Source organism: Lithobates pipiens, unplaced genomic scaffold (assembly GCF_037356315.1).
Source record: "Lithobates pipiens isolate NorthernLeopardFrog02 unplaced genomic scaffold, aLitPip1_a1.2 Scaffold_19, whole genome shotgun sequence".
Taxonomy (NCBI): domain Eukaryota; kingdom Metazoa; phylum Chordata; class Amphibia; order Anura; family Ranidae; genus Lithobates; species Lithobates pipiens.
This window is the reverse complement of record NW_027507764.1, coordinates 456,281,310-456,303,337: the sequence shown is the minus strand read 5'-3', so window position 1 is coordinate 456,303,337 and position 22,028 is coordinate 456,281,310.

Genomic DNA, 22,028 nt, shown 5'->3' with positions numbered 1-22,028 from the left:
ATCTTAGAGAGAATTTTATTTTCTGAAAGAAAGACTTTTACCTGGGCCATGTCCAGAATGAGGCCTAAGTACGCTAGGGAAAATGAAGGTTGGAGAGCAGACTTTTGAGAGTTGATTACTCAACTTAAGCATCTTAATAGTCCTTTCACATTTGCACACAGTTGAAAGGGAGACAAGTCCTTGAGAAGAAGGTTGACTAGTGCCTCATTTCCACTGAGCGGATCGGTTTGGTTCGGTACGGTACGCTATTTTGAGCATTTCTGTTATGAATGCGGCCCATACAACCGAACCATACCGCACCATTCAGGGTCCTGCTTCAGATGTAGGGCCATGGAAAATGGTACTGTACTGTTAGGGCAGAGCTACTGGCATCACACAATACATCCCACCGATTGTCGGACAGAAAAAACGTCAATGCTCACGTCAAAGGCATTTATTCTAAACCCAGTATGGCCCCTGGTGGTCTGACTTGCAGTGGAAATGCTAACTTGAATAGACCGGACCATTCTAAACCTTCCAAACTGTACCGACCCGAACCGTTCCACTCAGTGGAAACAAGGCATAGGTACCCTATTACCCAAAGGACCTCACACGTGACATCATTCCGCAAGCCGGGCTGAATGCTTGGACCTGCTGACCATTTGTACTACATGCTGTGTAATTTCATGCTGATTGTAAGTGTATTTTTATTGTTTTATGAAAACCATCCAGGCAGCAGATGGAGGAGATGGGGAGTGGAGTGCTGAAGAAGAATCAGAGGTAATTGGCAGGTAGAGCACTTCTCTGTCCCGGACACGGCCCTCCAGTCATCAGCATGCAATGACAGGGCTCCCTTCTACCCCTTTTCTGCATCATTGTCCTGCCCCCCCTGCAAATGCCGATGAGTGGCTTTGTCTGTACACACATGTACTAAGTAGTACTTTATGTTACAGGTAGTGGCTGGATTACTTTGATATCTCACAATTTATGTATCTTCCCCCCAGGTAACTTTTAATGTGGGTCTGCTAATTATGGAATCTGTCCTGTTATTGCTTTGTGTCTATGGTCTTCATGCTCACATCAAATCTTCCTTCATGCTGCTTGCTGCTATGCTTATAATCAATCCAGTCTTTTGATCACTACAGAGTACTGCACACACATTCCAGCAAGAATACAGAATCCCTAATATCAAGTTTGGATGACACCACTGTGATTATTGCCCAATGCCTAGGGAGGGGACTGTGGCTTTTATAGATTGCTGCATTTTACCAATTTTCCATGCAAATTCTGTCACTCTGGATATCAACTTTTACTACTATCACTTTCTGCTGATTTATCACTTTTTTCTGTTGGGATCTATGGGGACCCTGCTCTAAAGGGGGATCTATAGGGAACTTGGCCTGCTCTAAAGGGAGATTTATTGTGATCCTTCTCTAAAGGGGGATCTATGGGGACACTGGCCTGCTCTACAGGGGGATCTATGGGGACCCTGTTCTAAAGGGGGATCTATAGGGACTCTGGCCTGCTCTACAGGGGGATCTAGACACATGCTGCTGTTAGCGAGGCTTCAGCCATATGTATGCCATCAAAACCTCTACAAGAAATTTCTTGAGAACTGTCGTATAGACGCATGTTTGCATATTGCTACTTCATCCATGTCTACAATGCATTCCGGTGCTCCTGACAACCAAAAAATATAAAAATGTAAAGATTTTTAAATGCTTTTAAACATTTTATAACATTATATCACAAGCAGTCTTTATATAAATGTTATTTTAAACTTATTTGTGCTTGTAGAACTAGGCCAGAGAGTAGACAGTGTTTTTGATGGCTTTAATTTGAAATGTACCTTGGTATTCTCCACTAAGGTCTGTGCTTTGGAAAATGTCCACCACAGCCCTTGTCCATGTCTATCCTAATCCCAATCACTATCCCAGTGTCCAATGCACTTTTATTGTGTTTATCACGATTGTAAAGTTTAACACCTCACAAAGTCTGGTATCCCTTCTCTCCAAGATGATTTTGAAGAAACTACTAAAACAATTGTTGGCCTCTACATGTATGAGCCTAATTACACTAATGTCTGCATGCATACCTCTAGTGCCATGGGCCCAACTGGCATTTAAGGCATTTTCAAGTGAGGTTTCTGTCACATTGGAAGAAACTTGACCTCATTCAAGTCATCAAAATATTGTCAATCATGCAGAAGAGCCTCATCTGGTGGTCAAGGGTAGAGACACAATTGAAGTCTCACCCGTTAGGTCCTACCTAATGGGCCATACTTGTTAAAGACACCAGCTCGATAGGCTTTGGAGCACACAGCAAAGAGTCCAGGATCCAGGGACAATGAAAGTTCCGTACTAAGAGAATTTTATTAAATTCCTGGCATGAACACCACTGTCTTCTCAGATCAAGAGCCAACCAGTTCTATTCCATATGGACAACAGAGATACAGTTTGGTACACTGAAAGGTGGGAGGATGCACAACTTTTACCTCTTGAAGGATGTATAACCACAAATAGACCTATTTGCATCAGCAACTAACAACAAATTACTGAGGTTTATCGGTCATCTTCCTTACCTCCTGGTAGAGGGTATGGATTCCTTTTCATGTCCATGGAATTGCATTCAGGCCTATGCCTTCCTTCCCCCTTCTCCTCTTCTATGATGAAGTTCCACACGAGGTTGTTGATGGAGCCAATAGTGGTCTTAGTCATTCTTCCCTATTGGCCTTGGGGGCCTTGGTTGCCATTAGTACTGTACTTCAGCTCTTGTCCATCTGTCCTTTTCCACATTTCCTCAGAGAGCGCTCTTAAAGTTCAAATATTTTAAATCTCAGCGGTAACATATGAAATGGGCAGATAACCGGCTGCTTGTACAGCTCCTTAGGGGTATAATGAAGATTAAGCTCCCTCATAATTTATTCATAAACGACCTGGAGGATGGGGTAAACAGTTCAATCTCTGTATTTGCGGATGATACTAAGCTAAGCAGGGCAATAACTTCTCCGCAGGATGTGGAAACCTTGCAAAAACATCTGAACAAATTAATGGGGTGGGCAACTACATAGCAAATGAGGTTCAATGAAGAAAAATGTAAAATAATGTATTGGATTTGCAAAAATAGGAATGCAATTTATACACTGGGGGGAGAACCTCTGGGGGAATCTAGGATGGAAAAGGACCTGGGGTCCTAGTAGATGATAGGCTCAGCAATGGCATGCAATCCCAAGCTACTGCTAACAAAGTAAACAGAATATTGGCATTAATTAAAAAGGGAATCAACTCCAGAGATAAAAGGATAATTCTCCCACTCTACAAGACTCTGGTCCGGCCGCACCTGGAATATGCTGTCCAGTTCTGGGCACCAGTCCTCAGGAAGGATGTACTGGAAATGGAGCGAGTACAAAGGAGGGCAACAAAGCTGATAAAGGGTCTGGAGGATATTAGTTATGAGGAAAGGTTGCAAGCACTGAACTTATTCTCTCTGGAGAAGAGACGCTTGAGAGGGGATATGATTTCAATATACAAATACCATACTGGTGACCCCACAATAGGGATAAAACTTTTTTTGCAAAAAAGATTTTAACAAGACTCGTGGCCACTCATTAAATTATAAGAAAGGAGGTTTAACCTTAAACTACGTAGAGGGTTCTTTACTGTAAGAGCAGCAAGGATGTGGAATTCCCTTCCACAGGCAGTGGTCTCAGCGAATGGCATTGATAGTTTCAAGAAACTATTAGATAAGCACCTGAACAACCGCAACATACAGGGATATACAATGTAATACTGACATCTAATCACACACATATGTTGAACTTGATTGACGTGTCTTTTTTTCAACCTCACCTACTATGTAACATAGGTGCCCTTTCCTGCAATCGGAGCGGACAGTGGTACTGGAGATTTTGCAAAACATCCTTTCACTATAGTAGAATAATGTTCACTATGGGATATATTGTGCAAAAACAACCTTTCTGAAAGGCATCGCGTGAGGCAGAGAGATGCTGAAGCTGCAGACACTTTGTTCAGGTGAAAAATACAATTCTGTGCTCCATGGAGGGCTTTTTTTTTCAAAGTTGACATGGTTTTTCCACCTGGTCAGCACATGGGTTCTCCCCAACCTTTTTAGATCCACAAACTGGCTCTCTGCATGTGTTGGATATATCTATAGTACTCAGGGCCTACTTGACAGCCACAGCACTCTTTAGAACATGTTTTTTTTAAATCATTTTTAGAGAGAGGAAACCTCCTCCAGTACCCTAGCTTCACGGATAATGAAAACCACACATAAAGCCTACAGGGCGAAGGGCATGGAGCCTCTTTCAACGGTGAGGGCTCATTGCACCAGAGCAGTGGTGGCATCTTGGGTAGCCTGGTCCAGGGTCTCCATTAAAACCATTTGTAGAGCAGCTACCTAGTTGATCCAGGCACCTTGACAACAAGTAATCTTTGCAAGACTGTTCAGTTGGCATTGTATTTTCCTAATGAATGCTTTTCTATTTAACATCAACACACCTAGTTATTTGTCAAATGTATGCTGCCATGGAGGCCCAGCAAAATAGAAAATTGTGCCAATACTTACTACCATAATTTTCCATTCCTGCTGTCTATCCACCGCAGCACACGCACCCACCAGCATTATTAAATATTTGCATAGAATGCTGGTGGCAGCCTGGTCTTTTCTTTAAAAGGCTTTCACCAGACCTGAGAGAGAAGTCATAGGCAAAGCTATGTCACATGGATGCTTGCATGGATTGGCATCAGGAAAAAAAATTGCAGTACGTATGGATTTCCCTATGCACAAAATATTAACCTTAGCGATATCAAGCCTACTACAAATAGTGCAAACAAAAAATGACATAAGAATTCAATAAATTAAATTGTTCTTGAAAAAAATCTTCATTGCAACACTTGTAATAAAATATTCAAATCAATCCCATACATCGTTTCTTGTGACAACTTCTCCACTCAAAACAAGGTGCTCCACCACGTGAGGTACAGGGCCAACGTTACCTTATTCACATGGCCATAAAGACCTATTCAGCCTTTGAACTTAAACTGGAAGGGGAAGTAAACTCAGCATACAGTATGTTCTCTTCTCTCACATCCAATTTGGAATCACAAATCCCCAGAAAGACAATAATAAATTGATACTGAGGCATGTTTATTAAAATCCAACAGTTAAAAACAATCCAGCCTAATTCACTTACTTATATCTGTGCCCACACCGGCACCAGCTCAATCAGCCTGTGTTCACACCGTTCAGCCCCGTCGTTCTCCCAGGGGCATCATTGTGCGTCTCACCTTCCCCACGGGTTAAAGATCAAAGGCTGAATAGGTCTTTATGGCCATGTGAATCTGGTGAGTGGTTCCCTTTAACATCATGTGGTTGAGCACCTTGCTTTAAGGGTGGAGAAGTTGTCACTGTTAAATAAAAGACATGGTGGATGGGACTAATTTGCATATTTTTATTACAAGTGTACTGAAGTGCACAGAATATTGTTTGTTTTGTATTAATGGTGGACACTTTGAAGTTTTTGTGGACTTTTTGATTTTTTTTTTTCAAGAACACCTAACTTATTGATTTCTTATGTAATTTTTTTGTTTTCAATATTTGTAGTAGGCTTGATATCACATGCTAAGGTTAATATTGTGTTTATAAGGACATGGCACATGGAAAGAAATCTGCATAATATTGGAGCCATAGTGCCGGCGAGTAGTACCGAACATTACATATTAAAACTTAACAAATAAACCGATGAAATCTGCCCCGTCTAAGTATAAATTATACAGTATATAGAAACAAGATCTCAAATATTAACACAATTAACACATTTATTTACACTAAGTTGAGCTTGCATACTGTACTTACCTTAAAAAGTGTTCAGTTGGGGGGGTGGAGTTTAATGACAGCTAAACACATTAAAATCAAATGATTTTGATTCATTAGAAACAATTAAAATCACAAAAAAGGGATGAAAGGAAAAGGAAACTCGGTTATAACCATTTCTAATGAGATTTTGATCTAAAAAACTTAGAGCTGGTGTAACTGTAAAGAGCAGTTTTAGGAATTGGGAGCAGTTAAGGGAGGAGAAAGTCAAGTTTTAAGTTGTTTCTATTTACATTCACTGGCCTCTTTATTAGTTATACCTTACTAGTGCAGAGTTGGACCCCTTTTTGCCTACAGAACTACCTTCATCCATCATGGCATAGATTCAGCAAGGTTTTGGATACATTCCTCAGAGATTTTGGTCCATATTGACATGATAGCATCACGCAGTTGATTTGTTGGCTGCACATCCATGGTGCGCATCTCCCATTCCACCACATCCTAAAAGGTGCTCTATTGGAGTGACCGGAGGCCATTGGAGTACAGTGAACTCATTGTCATGTTTAAGAAACCAGTTTGAGATGATTTGAGCTTTGTGACACGGTGCATTATCCTGCTGGAAGTAGCCACCAGGAGATGGGTACACAGTAGTCATAAAGGTATGGACATTGTCAGCAACAATACTCAGGTAGGCCATGGCATTTAAACCATGCTCAATTGCTTCTAAGGGGTCAAAAGTGTGCCAAGAAAATATCCCCCACACCATTACACCACCACCAGCCTCAATTGTTGATACAAGGCAGGATGGATCCATGCTTTCATGTTGTTTATGCCAAATTGTTTACCCTAGCTCAGCTGACTCAAGGTTTGATGTGTTGTGCGTTCAGAGATGGTGCTCTACATACCTTGGTTGTATCGAGTGGTTATATGTTTCTGTTGCCTCCATCATTTCAACCAGGAATTTTCTTCCACACAACTGTTGCTTAATGGATATTTTCTGTTTTTCGGACCACTCTGTAAACCCTACAGATGGTCGTGTATGAAGAACACAGTAAATCATCAGTTTTTGAAATATTCAGACCAGCCCGTCTGGCACCAAAAACCATGCCACACTTAAATCCCCTTTCTTCCTCACTCCGATGCTCGGTTTGAAGGTCAGCAAGTTGTCTTCACCCGCCACATCTAGATGCCTAAATGCATTGAGTTTCTGTCATATGATTAGCTGATTATCAAATTGTGTTACCAAGCAATTGAATAGGTGTACCTAATAAAGTGGGCGATGTGTGTATATACATAGGTACTGATTTCATTTTACAGAAGCAGCAGCAGAAAACAAATACATTGCCCTTCAGTTCCAACGTGTTGAACACATATCTTACAGGGACCACTGACTCATGTTTTTTATCAAGCTGTAAGCAGCTTTCAGCAAGCTTATGGGGCTCCGTTCACACCAGGTAAGTTGGGACTGCTATTGCAACACAGTCCCACCCCAAGACAAAGCAAAATTCTTCTGTTATATTTGTTTTAAAAGTAAAGAAAAATAAACCAGTTGATCTTGTCAGAAATTTACAGCTGTCCTGTGTACTCTCCACATTTCCTGTGGTATCTCAGAACTTCCTCCTAGCTCTTATCTTGGACTACAGAATGATTAGACTTTATGTTGTGAAGATCTGAGAGTAAAAGTAGTGAAGAGAGTTTGGCAAAGCATAATAGGCAGGGCATGAAAACCCTGTCCACAAAAACGTTGTGGGTTGTCAGCCAACAATAGGACCTAAGAGCAGAGATCATTTCTGGCAGAATAACAGGTATTTTTCTGTACTTGCAGGGTCCGTTGTGTAATACGATTTAACCACTTGCTGACTGCCCAGTAGCAGTTTTACTGTAGACATCATACATCTGCGGGGTAATAGAAGCCCCTCCCAAGGATCTTTCCCCTGCAGATGCCAAATAAGAAGGAACGATCATGTGACCACACAACAGAGCTGCAGAAAGGAGGCATTTACAGGATTTAAAAAATAAAGAAAATACAGGAGGCATGATATACATTATCTCACAAAAGTGAGTACACCCCTCACATTTTTGTAAATATTTTATTCTATCTTTTCATGTGACAACACTGAAGAAATGACACTTTGCTACAATGTAAAGTAGTGAGTGTACAGCTTGTATAACAGTGTACATTTGCTGTCCCCTCAAAATAACAACACACAGGAGGTTATTTACGAAAGTCAAATCCACTTTGCACTGCAAGTGCACTTGGAAGTGCAGTCACTCTAAGACCCCTTTCACACTGGGGTGTTTTTCGGGCTTTTTTCAGGCACTTTAGCATTAAAAAAAGCGCCTGTAAAGCGCTTGAAAGAAGCTGCAACTGCAATCCCAATGTAAAAGCCCGAGTGCTTTCACACTGAGATCCCTTTCACACTGGAGCGTTTTTCAGGTGCTTTAAGCGCCTGTAAAGCGCCTGAAAGAAGCCGCAACTGCAATCCCAATGTATAAGCCCGAGTGCTTTCACACCGAGGTGCTGCGCTGGCAGGGAGTCAAAGAAAGTCCTGCAAGCAGCTTCTTTGCAGCGCTTTTGGAGCGGTGAATACAACGCTCCTAAAGCGCCCCTTCCCATTGAAATCAATGGGAAGCGCCTGTAAAATGCCTGAAAAGCGCTATGCGCAGCAGTGTTTTGTGGGCGATTTTAACCCTTTATTTGGCCACTAGCAGGGGTTAAAAGCGCCCACAAAACGCTGCTGCCAATAGCGCTCGAAAAATGCTGGTAAGGCGCTGCTAGTTTAAGCGGCGCTTTACGAGCGTTTTTCGGGCGCTGACATTGTGAAAGGGCTCTTAAAGCACTTAGGCTTTTACATTGGGACTGCAGATGAGGCTTCTTTCAAGCGCTTTACATGCGCTTTTTTTTAACGCTAAAGCGCCTGAAAAACGCTCCAGTGTGAAAGGGGTCTAAATCTAAGGAGTAGATCTGAAATGAGTGGAAGCTCTGCCGAGTTTATCATCCAATCATGTGTAAGCTAAAATGCTGTTTTTTATTTTCCTTGCATGTCCCCCTCGGATCTACAGCGACTTTACTTTCAAGTGCACGTGCAGTGCAAAGTGTATTTTCCTTTGGTAAATAACCCCAACAGTCATTAATGTCTAAACCGCTGGCAACACAAGTACACCCCAAAGTGAAAATGTCCAAATTGGGCCCAAAGTGTCAATATTTTGTGTGGCCACTAGCCATGCACCGATACCATTTTTGTTACGAGTATGAATACAGATACTTTTTTTTTTTTTTAGATAACAATTACCGATACCTACCGCAACTGTTTTGTTTTCACTTCAGCTGTCAGCAATGGTACAAAGAATTGAAAAGCTTTTTACAAATCAAATAAATTTTTTTTATTTTTTTTAATGTTTGCACTTTTTCAAGGTGAAATGTATATATCTATCTATATAAAAACATTCACTAACAAAGAAAACAAAAAAGTTTTAATTGTTTACCGTTTATAAAATAGATGTGAACAAAAAAAGCAGGAAATAATAATTAAATGGAGGAGAATAGGGAGTTAATTAAGGCTGATTAGAGTAAATTAAGGGTTAATAAGAGGTTAAACAGAGGAACATTTGTTCATCCCTTTGATCTGCAGATAAAGAAACAGAAAGATACAAAAAGAAACAATGGGGGTTATTTACAAAAGGCAAATCCACTTTGCACTACAAGCTGTAAATCTGAGGGGTAGATCTGAAATGAGGGGGAAGCTCTGCTGATTTTATTATCCAATCATGTGCAAGCTAAAATTCTGTTTCGTATTTTCCTTGCATGTCCCTCTCGGATCTATAGCGACTGCACTTCCAAGTGCACTTTCAGTGCAATTTCAAGTGCGCTTTGTACTTGTAGTGCAAAGTGGATTTGCCTTTAGTAAACAACCTCCAATGTTTATTTTTATTTTAGCATTTCAGCAGCTGAGCAATGTTGATAAACATTGCAGGCTGCTTTTTTTTTTTTGACAGCTCCAAATACCAGACTTAACACTTCAGCTGTCAACAGAGTGGAGACCCACTGACAGCTCAAAGAACCGAGCCTGAAAATATCAGTGCATTTGCACTAGTACCGATACTTGTGCAAATATTCGTTATCACACCGATATCGATAGTGGTATCGGTGCAACCCTAGTGGCCACCATTATTTTCCAGCACTGCCTTAAAGTGGATGTAAACCCAATTCATGAAATTTGAGCTGGGTGCGTACATCTGCAGTGCTTTCTTATCTCTCTCCAAAGCCCTAAGTCCCATGGCTTTTTCCTGCTCCGTTCTTCTGTTATTATGATAACTTCTGACAAGTTTTCCAACGTGATAAAACCAGCCTGAAATTTGTGTCAGGGCAGGTGCTATAAATAGATTAGCAGAAAGCTGGTCAATTCACAGTACAGCTCTGCAAGTCTCTGCCTATGAAGAGAGGGGGGTCTTTCCTCCAAGCAGCTGTCTCACCATGTATGGCAAGACTCCCCTCCCCCCTGCTAGAACAGGAACAGAAAATTCTAATGGGACGTGCACTTTCTAAGCAGTATTTAAAGCAGAAGACAGCAGATATACATGTAAAACTTATGTAGGGAGATTTATTTCATGCCTCTATATCATCTGAGGCTGTTCACTTTACTGAGTACAGTGGTGTGAAAAAGTGTTTGCCCCCTTCCTCATTTCCTGTTCCTTTGCATGTTTGTCACACTTAAGTGTTTCGGAAAATCAAACCAATTTAAACAATAGTCAAGGACAACACAAGTAAACACAAAATGCAATTTGTAAATGAAGGTGTTTATTATTAAAGGTGAAAAAAAATCCAAACCATCATGGCCCTGTGTGAAAAAGTGATTGCCCCCCTTGTTAAAACATACTATAACTGTGGTTGTCCACACCTGAGTTCAATTTCTCTAGCCACACCCAGGCCTGATTATTGCCACAGCTGTTCACAATCAAGGCATCACTTAAATAGGAGCTGCTTGACACAGTAAGGTCCACCAGAAGATCCTTAAAAGCTACACATCATGCCGAGACCCAAAGAAATTCAGGAACAATTGAGAAAGAAAGTAATTGAGATCTATCAGTCTGGAAAGGGTTATAAAGCCATTTCCAAAGCTTTGGGAATCCAGCGAACCACAGTGAGAGCCATTATCCACAAATGGCAAAGACATGGAACAGTGGTGAACCTTCCCAGGAGTGGCCGGCCGCCCAAAATTACCCCAAGAGCGCAGCGACGACTCATCCAAGAGGTCACAAAAGACCCCACAACAACGTCCAAGGAACTGCAGGCCTCACTTGCCTCAGTTAAGGTCAGCGTTCATGCCTCCACCATCAGGAAAAGACTGGGCAAAAATGGCCTGCATGGCAGAGTTCCAAGGAGAAAACCACTGCTGAGCAAAAAGAACATCAAAGCTCGTCTCAATTTCTCCACAACACATCTTGATGATCCCCAAGACTTTTGGGACAACATTCTGTGGACCGATGAGACAAAAGTGGAACTCTTTGGAAGGTGTGTGTCCAAGTATATCTGGCGTAGAAGGAACACTGCATTTCATAAAAAGAACATTATACCAACAGTAAAATATGGTGGTGGTAGTGTGATGGTCTGGGGCTGTTTTGCTGCTTCAGGACCTGGAAGACTTGCCGTGATAAAAGGAACTATGAATTCTGCTGTCTACCAAGAGATCCTGAAGGAGAATGTCCGACCATCTGTACGTGTACTCAAGCTGAAACGAACTTGGGTTCTGCAGCAGGACAATGATCCTAAACACACCAGCAAGTCCACCACCGAATGGCTGAAGAAAAACAAAATGAAGACTTTGGAGTGGCCTAGCCAAAGTCCTGACCTGAATCCTATTGAGATGTTGTGGTATGACCTTAAAAAGGCCGTTCATGCTCGAAAACCCTCTAATGTAACTGAATTAGGACAATTCTGGAAAGATGAGTGGGCCAAAATTCCTCCAGGACGCTGTAAAAGCCTCATTGCACGTTATCGCAAACGCTTGGTTGCAGTTGTTGCTGCTAAGGGTGGCCCAACCAGTTATTAGGTTTAGGGGGCAATCACTTTTTCACATAGGGCCATGATGGTTTGGATTTTTTTTCACCTTTAATAATAAACACCTTCATTTACAAATTGCATTTTGTGTTTACTTGTGTTGTCCTTGACTATTGTTTAAATTGGTTTGATGTTCCGAAACACTTAAGTGTGACAAACATGCAAAGGAACAGGAAATGAGGAAAAACTTCCACAGGAACAGGAAATGAGGAAGGGGGCAAACACTTTTTCCCACCTCTGCAGCAATCATAGGTCTATTTCCCAAAGACAACCTCCAGATATGACACGGAGCACGTACACACAACTTCTTTGGTCAACCATGGTGAGGCCTGTTCTGAGTGGAACCTGTCCTGTTAAACCACTGTATGGTCTTGGCCACCATTCTGCAGCTTCATTTCAGGGCCTTGTCAAACTTCTTATAGCCTAGGCCACTGATGGTGAACCTTGGCACTCCAAATGTTTTGGAACTACATTTCGCATGATGCTTATACACTCTGCAGTGTAGTTGAGCATCATGGGAAATGTAGTTACAAAACATCGGAGGTGCCAAGTTCGCCATCACTGGCCTAGGCCATCTTTATGTAGAGCAACAATTCTTTTTTTCAGATCCGCAGAAAGTTCTTTGCCATGAGGTGCCATGTTGAACTTCCAGTGACCAGTATGAGAGCAGTAACACCAAATTTAACACACGTGCTCCCCATTGACACCTGAGACCTTGGGGGTTATTTAGAAAAGGCAAATCCACATTGCACTTGGAAGTGCAGTCGCTGTGGATCTGAGGGGGAAGATCTGAAATGAGGGGCACCTCTTCTGATTTTATCATCCAATCATGTGCAAGCTAAAATACTGTTTATTTTCCTTGCATGTCCCCCTCAGATCTACAGCAAGTGCACTTCCAAGTGCAAAGTGGATTTGCCTTTCGTAAATAATCCCCCTTGTAACACTGAGTGCCCGTTCACACAGGGGCGACGCGACTTGCAGCGCAACTCACTGATGCGACCTTCACACGACTTCAGCGCCGACTTGCAAAACGACTTCTGTATAGAAGTCAATGCAAGTCACCTGAAGTCACCCCAAAAATAGTACAGGGACCTTTTTCTAAGTCGGAGCGACTTGAGTCGCTCCTATTAGAACGGTTCCATAGTACAGAACGGAGCGCGACTTGTCAGGCGGCTAAGTTGCCTGACAAGTCGCGGTAGTGTGAACGGGCACTAACAAGTCACATGACACCAGGGAGGGGAAAAAGGCTAATTCAGCCCAATTTGGACATTTTTACTTAGGGGTGTACTCACTTTTGTTGCAAGCGCTTTAGACATTAATGGCTGTGTCTTGAGTTACTTTGAGAAGACTGCAAGTTTACACTGTTATACAAGCTGTACACTCACTACTTTACATAGTAGCAAAGTGTCATTTCTTCAGTGTTATCACATGAAAAGAAAAAATTTACAAAAATGTGAGGAGTGTACTCAGTTTTGTGAGATACTGTATATACGTGATGCTGCACTTTCAAGCATCACCGCCAGCGTGTCCGGAATACTCAATGTCTGCTGGCATCCGCTGATCGTTTGGTACACAGACAGAACGCACAATTGTAAACGAGGCAGATTGCAAATTCTCATAGAATCCTGTGTTCCTGCAAAGCACGGACACGGATCTCTATGCCTTTTTCTAGTAAAGCACCTCCCAGACAACAGTGTGTAAAAAAAATAAAAAATACAGCTAGGCACACAGTTAACCCTTTGATCGACCCTGTTAACTTCCTCCCAGCCAGTCTCATTAGTACAGTGACTGTGCATATTTTTAGCACTGGTTCCCAAAAAAGTGTCAGTGTCCATCGCAATAGCAGTCTCATATGGCGCTGACCACCACCATTACTAGTAAAAAAATAAAAAATAAAAAATATTCTATAAATATGTCTGAATCAATACATGCGTATTCCTCACTGCCTTTAGGACATGGTTAAGACAACTTGCTGAAGTTCAAACCGACTATCAAATGGGGAAGAAAGGGTATTTAAGAGACTTTGAATGTGGCATGGTTGTTGGTGCCTGACAGGTTGGTCTCAGTATTAAAATCTGCTGATCTACTGGGATTTTCATGCACAACCATCTGTAGGGTTTACAGAGAATGATTTGAAAAAGAGAAAATATCCAGTGAGTGGCAATTGTGTGGACAAAAATGCCTTGTTGAAGTCAGAAGAGAATGGGCAGAGTGGTTTGAGACGATAGAAAGGAAAGAGTAACTCAAATAACCACTCGTTACAACCAAAGTATGCATAATACCATCTCTGAATGCACAACACATCAAACCTTGAAGGGCTATAGCAGCAGAAGACCACACCGGGTGCCACTCCTGTCAGCTAAGAACAGGAAACTGAGGCAACAATTCGCACAGGCTCACCAAAATTGGACAAGAAGATTGGAAAAGTATTGCCTGGTCTGAGGCGTCTCAATTTCAGCTGCGTAGGGTCAGAATTTGGCGTAAACAACATGAAAGCATGGATCCACCCTGCCTTGTTTCAATGGTTCAGGCTGGTAGTGGTGGTATAAAAGTGTGGGGGATATTGTCTTGGCACACTTCTGGCCTCTTAGTACAAACTGAGCATCATTTAAAGGCCACGGCCTACCTGAGTATTGTTGCTGACCCTGTTCATCCCTTTATGACTACAGTGTACCCATCTTCCGATGGCTACTTCCAGCAGGATAATGCACCATGTCACAAAGCTCAAAATGGTTTCTTGAACATTACAATAAGTTCACTGCACTCCAATGGCCTCCTCTGTCACCAGCTCGCAATCCAATAGTGCACCTTTGGGATGTGGTGGAACGGGAGATTCGCATCATGGATGTGCAGCCGACAAATCTGCAACTGCATGATGCCATCATGTCAATATGTACCAAAATCTGAGGAATGTTTCCAACACATTGTTGAATCTGTGTCACAAAGCATTAAGGCAGTTCTGAAGGTAAAAGGGGGCCCAAGCAAGTGCTAGCAAGGTGTACCCAATAAAGTGGTGAGATAGAGAAAATACACACACACAGTGAGGGGAAAGAAGTAATTGATCCCCTGCTGATTTTGTACATTTGCCCACTGACAAAGGATCAGTCTATAACTTTAATGGTAGGTTTATTTTAACAGTGAGAGACAAGATAACCATAAAGACACATTTCAAAAAAGTTATGAATTGGTTTGCATTTTAATGAGTGAAAGAAGTATGTGACCCCTTCGCAAAACATGACTTAGTACTTGATGGCAAAACCCTTGTTGGCAATCACGATGGTCAGAAGTTTCTTCTAGTTGGTCACCAGGTTTGAGCACAACTCAGGAGGGATTCTGTCCCACTCCTCTTTGCAGATCCTCTCCAAGTCATTAAGGATTCGAGGCTGACGTTTGGAAACTCAAACCTTCAGCTCCCTCATATTTTCTATGGGATTAAGGTCTGGACACTGGCTAGGCCACTGTTTTGGGTCATTGTCATGCTGGAATACCCATCCATGACCCATTTTCATTGCCCTGGCTGTGGGAAGGAGGTTCTCACCCAAGATTTAACGGTACATGGCCACGTCCGTCGTCTCTTTGATGCGGTGAAGTTGTCCTGTACTCTTAGCAGAAAAACCCCTAAAGCATACGGTTTACACTTCCATGTTTGATGGTGGGGATGGTGTTCTTGAGTTCATAGGCAGCATTCCACCTCCAAACACAGCAAATTGAGTTGATGCCAAAGAGCTCAATTTTGATCTCATCTGACCACAGCACTTTCATCCAGTTCACCTCTGAATCATTCAGATGTTCATTAGAAAAGTTCAGACGAGCCTGTAAATGTGCTTTCTTGAGCAGGGGGACCTTGTTGGTGCTGCAGGGTTTCAGTCCATCACAGCATTTGCAATTTTTTTTCTTGGTGAATATGGTCCCAGCTGCCTTAAGATCATTGACAAGATTCTCCTGTGTAGTTCTGGGCTGATTACTCACCATCCTCATGCTCATTGAAACTCCACAAAGTGAGATCTTGCATAGAGCCCCAGGCTGAGGGAGATTGACAGTTATTTTGCGTTTCTTCCATTTGTGAATAAGAGCATCAGCTGTAGTCACCCTCTCACCAAGATGCTTGGCAATGATCTTGTAGCCCATTCTAGCCTTGTGTAGGTCTACAATCTTGTCCCTGACATCTTTGGACGTGGTGGAGAGATTGGAATCTGATTGATTCTGTGGACAGATGAATTTTATACAGGTAACAAACTGAGATTAGGAGCACTCCCTCGGAAGTGGTTGTAAACCCTTTAACAAAAAAAAAAAACCTGCACAATAAAAGGCATAATGAGCTAGTATGCATAAAATACTAGCTCATTATGAATTACTTACCTTAGATCAAAGCCCCCGCAGTGGATCTCGTACACCGTTCTGGCCAGCGACATCACTCCCAGAGTTACTTCCGGGTATTGCAAGCTCCGGCGTTGTGATTGTCTGGAGCAGCGATGACATCACTGCTGCACATTTGCGCAGGAGCTGCCAGTAACAGCATACTAAGGTCCCATGTACACGGGATGCTGAGGCAAAGTCCTCTAAACTCATTTTTTTGACACCTTGAAACCAGCGTTTAGAATGCCCGTTTAGCCGCGTTTGCGTCTAGAACCGTGTAATAAGATTACCTCATTTAAGACCCTCCCCAAGCTCAAAAAACATTGTAAGTTAACTATTTCAGCCATTTTGACCAGAGTGAGCAGCAGCAGAGAGAGCCGTTGTCTACTAGGGATGAGACGACGAACACCCCCCCCCCGGTTCGGACCAGAACCTACGAATGGACCAAATATTCGTGCAAACTTTAGAACCCCATTAAAGTCTATTGAACTCGAACATTCAAAATCAAAAGTGCCAATTTTAAAAGGCTAATATGCAAGTTATTGTCTAAAAAGGGTTTGGGGACCCGGCTCCTTCCCCAGGGGACATGCATCAATGCAAAAAAAAGTTTTAAAAACGGACGTGTTTTTTTCTGGAGCACCGATTTTAATGACGCTTAAAGTGAAAAATTCCTTTAAATAATATTCGTACGAATCTTAGAACCCCATTGAAGTCTATGGGACTCGAACGTTCGAAATTAAAAATGCTAATTTTAATGGCTAATATGCAAGATACTGTCCAAAAAGGGTTTGGGGACCTGGCTCCTGCCCCAGAGGACATGGGTCAATGCCTAAAATGTTTTTAAAAATGGCCGTTTTGGCAGGAGCACTGATTTTAATGACGATTAAAGTGAAAAAAAAAAATGAAATATTCCATAGTATGCCTGTGAAGTGGCACGTGTTTGCCATGTTTAGAACAGTGCCTGCACAAAATGACATTACTAACAGGGAAAAAAAAAGTCAATTAAAACTGCTTGCGGTTTTAACCACTTCCCGACCAGCGCACGACGATGTACGTCGACAGAATGGCACGGGCAGGCATATTGGCGTACATGTACGTCCAATATTCGTTGCCGCCGTGCCATCGGGAGCGCGCCGCCGGCGGCGCGCTCCCGCGCTGGTCGGGACCCCCGTGAGTCCGGTCGCGGGACCCGCGGACTCGATCGCCGCGGGCATCCCCGCGATCGTCTCACGGAGCGGCCGAATGGAGGAAATGCTGTATAAACAACATTTTTCCATTCTGCCTAGCAACTAGTGACGCTGATCTCTGCTCCATGTGATTGGAGCAGAGATCAGTGTACACCAAATGAAAGCCCAACCCCCCCACAGTTAGTAACACACCCCTAGGAACACTTAACCCCTACACTGCCACCCACTGGTTAACCCTTTCACTGCCAGTGTCATTTACACAGGAATCACTGCATTTATATAGCAGTGATTACTGTATAAATGACAATGGTCCCAAAAATGTGTCAAAAATGTCCGATGGGTCCCCCACAATGTCGCAGTCACAATAAAAATTGCAGATCGCCGCCATTACTAGTAAAAAAAATAAAAAATAATAAAAAATTATTAAAATGCTATAAAACTATCCCTATTTTGTAAACGCTATAACTTTTGCGCAAACCAATCAATAATCGCTTATTGCGATTTTTTTTACCAAAAATATGTAGAAGAATACGTATCGGTCTAAACTGAGGGAAAAAAATGTTTTTTTATATATTTTTGGGGGATATTTATTATTACAAAAAGTAAAAAAATAATGCGTTTTTTTCAAAATTATCGCTCTATTTTTGTTTATAGCGCAAAAAATAAAAACCGCAGGGGTGATCAAATACCACCAAAAGAAAGCTCTATTTGTGGGGAAAAAAGGACGTTAATTTTGTTTGGGAGCCACGTCGCACGACCGCGCAATTGTCAGTTAAAGCGACGCAGTGCCGAATCGCAAAAAGTGGTCTGGTCTTTGACCAGCAAATTGGTCCGGTCTGAAAGTGGTTAATGTAATGTCTGGTTCCGGCAATATGGATGAAAATCATTGAGAAAAATGGCATGGGTAGGGCCCCCCTGCCCATTACCAGCCCCTTTGGGTCTTGTATGGATATTAAGGGGAACCCCGTACCCACAAAAAAAAAAGCAAAGGCGAGGGGGCCCCAGGTCCTCTATACTCAGAACAGCAGTATACAGGCGGCGCAAACAAGACAGGGACTGTGTAGATTTGTTGTGTTAAGTAGAATCTGTTTGTAATTTTGAACTGGTACATTTCTAAAGTGTAGCTCCAGTCAAAAAATCTATTTTAAGCTTTTTGGAAAACATAGGGAAGGGTTATCGCCCCTGTATAATTTTTTTTTTTTTGCCGCCTGTATTTTTTCATCTCCCTTCCTGTTGTCTGCTTCCGTTTGCAAGTAGGAGACGTTTGTAAGTTGGATGTTTGAAAGTAGGGGCCTGCCCTATATGCTTTGCAAAAATTTGGGCCTAAGGTGTTGCCACAACACTGTAAGCCCTCAAAGTGACTCTTGGTGGGCGCTGGAAGGCCCTGCTGTGAACTATTATATCAAGAATTGTAATTACATGCCATTGTTGAACATTGAAAGAAAAATTGGGCCTTTGGTGGTGGTGCCATAACACTAAGTCCTCACAGTTACTCTTGGTGGGTGATGGAACGGGCCCTGCTGTGAAATATACCAATAATTGTAAATACATGCACCTGTTGAACAGGGGCAGAAAAATTGGACCTTAGGCACTGGTGCCACAACACTGCAACCCCTCACAGATACTCTAGTTGGAGTGCAGGAATGAGCCCTGCTGCAAAGTATTGCATCAAAAATTGTAATTACACGCCCCTGTTAAACAGGGGCTGAAAAGTTGCCACATAGCCACTGCTGGCGGTGCCCAGAACAGAGCCGATGGACAGGCGCACCCCTGTGATCAGTTACAAAGCCTCCAGCAGCACTGAATGTGCGTTCTGAAAGAACGCTGGATGCAGGACAGGTCAGTAGCTCAACTGCATACTGTGCAAGCTCTGGCCAGTGATCCATCCTCAAGACCCAGTAACAAAGCAGATTTTCGGTGGGAAAGGTGTCCAAGTCTGATCTTGCCCCTAGGTATTCCTGCAAATCAGATGCTGGAACCAATCATACCTTGGGGCTGCAGACTAAAAAATTGTCTGAACGCATCGGTCAGACAGCCACCTTCTCCACCGCTCCTTCTGTGACTGACCAAAGCCTCAGCAACACGTTGTCCAGGACCAGGAATTTGTAACCTCCCAGTCTCTGGGAATGCATTGCACAGACCTTTCTGCAAGGCCTCCCGAAGAGGTCTCATCCTCTGCTCCCTCTGTGACAGCAAGATAAGGTCCGCAACCTTACCCCTGTACTGTGGATCAAGGAGAGTTGCCAGCCAGTAATAATCCCTCTCCTTGATCCACTGAACACGAGGATCCTTCCGCAAGCTTTGCAGGATCAGGGAGGCCATGCAGTGTAGGTTAGCTGAGGCATTTGGTCCGGAGTCCTCTGGATCACTAAGGACGACATGATCCGCAGCCACCTCCAAGTCCACGGGTTTCTTGGGACTGTAAAATAATCCCTAAAAGACTGCTGCCGATGCCGAGTGCCAGGCTCCAGCTCCATGCTGACATAACTCTGTTTGGATAAAGGCGGCCTTGAGAGGCAAGGAAGTCCTCCTCTTCCTGCCTCTGTTCTGTCTCAAGTGCCTTGTCCCATGCTCCAACAGGTGGACAAGATGTACAGGGTCACTGATGCATGCACTGTCACTCCTCACCATCCTTGTGGCCTCCTCAAATGGAGGCAGGACAGTGCATGCATCCCTGATCATGGCCCACTGGCGTGGGGGGTAAAAAAAACAGAGCTCCCCTGTCCTGGTGCCATAGTCACACAGGTACTCATTGATGGCCCTCTGCTGCGTGTGCAAGCTGCTGTAATGTTGAGTTCCACCTGGTGGGCATGTCACAGATTAGGCAGTTCTTCGGCAGGTTCAATTCCTTTGGGAGGTCAGCCAGCCAAGCACTGGCATTATAGGACCAGCGGAAATGCACACAGACGTCCCTGGCCTGCCTCAGGACGTCCTGTAAGCCCGGGTACCTGCCCAAGAACCACTGCACCCCCAAGTTAAGGAAGTGAGCCACACAGGGCACATGGGTCAGTTGTCCCTGTCAGAGGGCGGAGAGAAGGTTGGTGCCATTGTCGCAAGCCACCATTCCTGGCTTACTCTGGCATGGCGTCAACCACCTCTCAGCCTGCCCCTGCAGAGCTTACAGAATATCTGGCCCAGTGTGGCTCCTGTCCCCCAAGCACACCAGCGCAAGCATGGCATCTTTTTGCCTGCGTACTTGCGTAGCCCCTTGAACCCCTACAGACAAAGCACAGGAAGAGGCCATGGAGGAAGAATAAGAGGAGGAGGGGGTGGAGGAGAGAGGTGTGTCACAATCACCAGTAGTAGCATTTTGGAGGCGTGGTGGCAGAACAACCTCCAACACTACTGCACCTTGTCCTGCATCCTTCCAAGCTGCCAGAACAGTCACACAATGAGAGACAGATGAATTTACCTTTTTCTTATGGAAGGCGACTCCGGCTCTCTACGGGCATGTGGAAGGCAATTGTCCATGCCTCGCTGGACAGGGCGGTCAGGTGCATATTACTGCTGACTCATGGTCCAGCAGGCATGGACATTGCCTTCCACATGCCGGTAGAGAGCCGGAATCGCCTTCAGTCAGAAAAAGTGGCATTTTGGAACCTGCCACCGAGGAACCGCACACTTCACAAACTCACAGAAGGGGGCCGGGTCTACCAACTGAAAAGGCAGCATTTGAAGCGTTAGCAATTTAGCCAAGGTAGCATTCAACCGCTGGGCATGTGGATGGCTGGGAGTGAACTTTTCGACGGTCCAGCAGCTGGGGCAGGGAAATTTGCCTGGTACATTCGGACGTTGGCGTACCGCTAGCAGATTGCCCGCAAGTACTTGGCTGTGACACACCTATTTCTACACCTTCATTCCTCTCAGTGAAGGTTTCAGAGAGGACTGAAGGTATAGTGGGGTTGGAGATCCCAGCTGATGAGGCGCGAGAGGTCCGCTTTGTTCTTTGGTGTGGGTCTTTTAGGTACGCTTGCCAATGAACTGCATGGCAGGTCGACATATGTCTGGTCAAGCATGTGGTGCCCAAGCGACTGATGTTTTGGCCATGCAAGATACGCTTGAGACCTATGTTGCAAATAGCAGCGGTGTGATCAGATGCACTCGTCTCAAAAAAAAAAAAAAAAAAAAAAAGGCCCACACCAAAGAGCCGTTGGAATAACACGCAGAGGCAGCGCCCTGCACAGGCAGAGCTCTGCGGTGTGATTCAGTCATTGTGCTGCCCTTAAGCTGGCCCCTGAAGGGTATCCTGCCTCATTGGAGATGTGCCTCTTCCTCCACTCTCCTATCAGGCACCCACATGTAGACTGACCTCATCATCCCCTCCCTCCTCATCACTGGAGCAAAAACCTGGCAGTATGCTGCAGCTGGTGGAACATGACTGCCAGATTGCCGTCGTTCTTGGGCATGCCCTCTCTGGGCTCATGCTACTGCCTTCCTTTAGCTAGGTATCATCATCAGAGCCTTCAAAATGCTGGGCATCCTCCGGGAGCATGTACCCAACACTGTGCTCAAACAGTTCAGGGGATTCCTCAGGAGGACATGGTGTGGCTAGGGAATGAGTGACTGATGCCATTGAGACATTGAAGAGGCCGCATTGGCAGCTGCTTTTCCAGTAC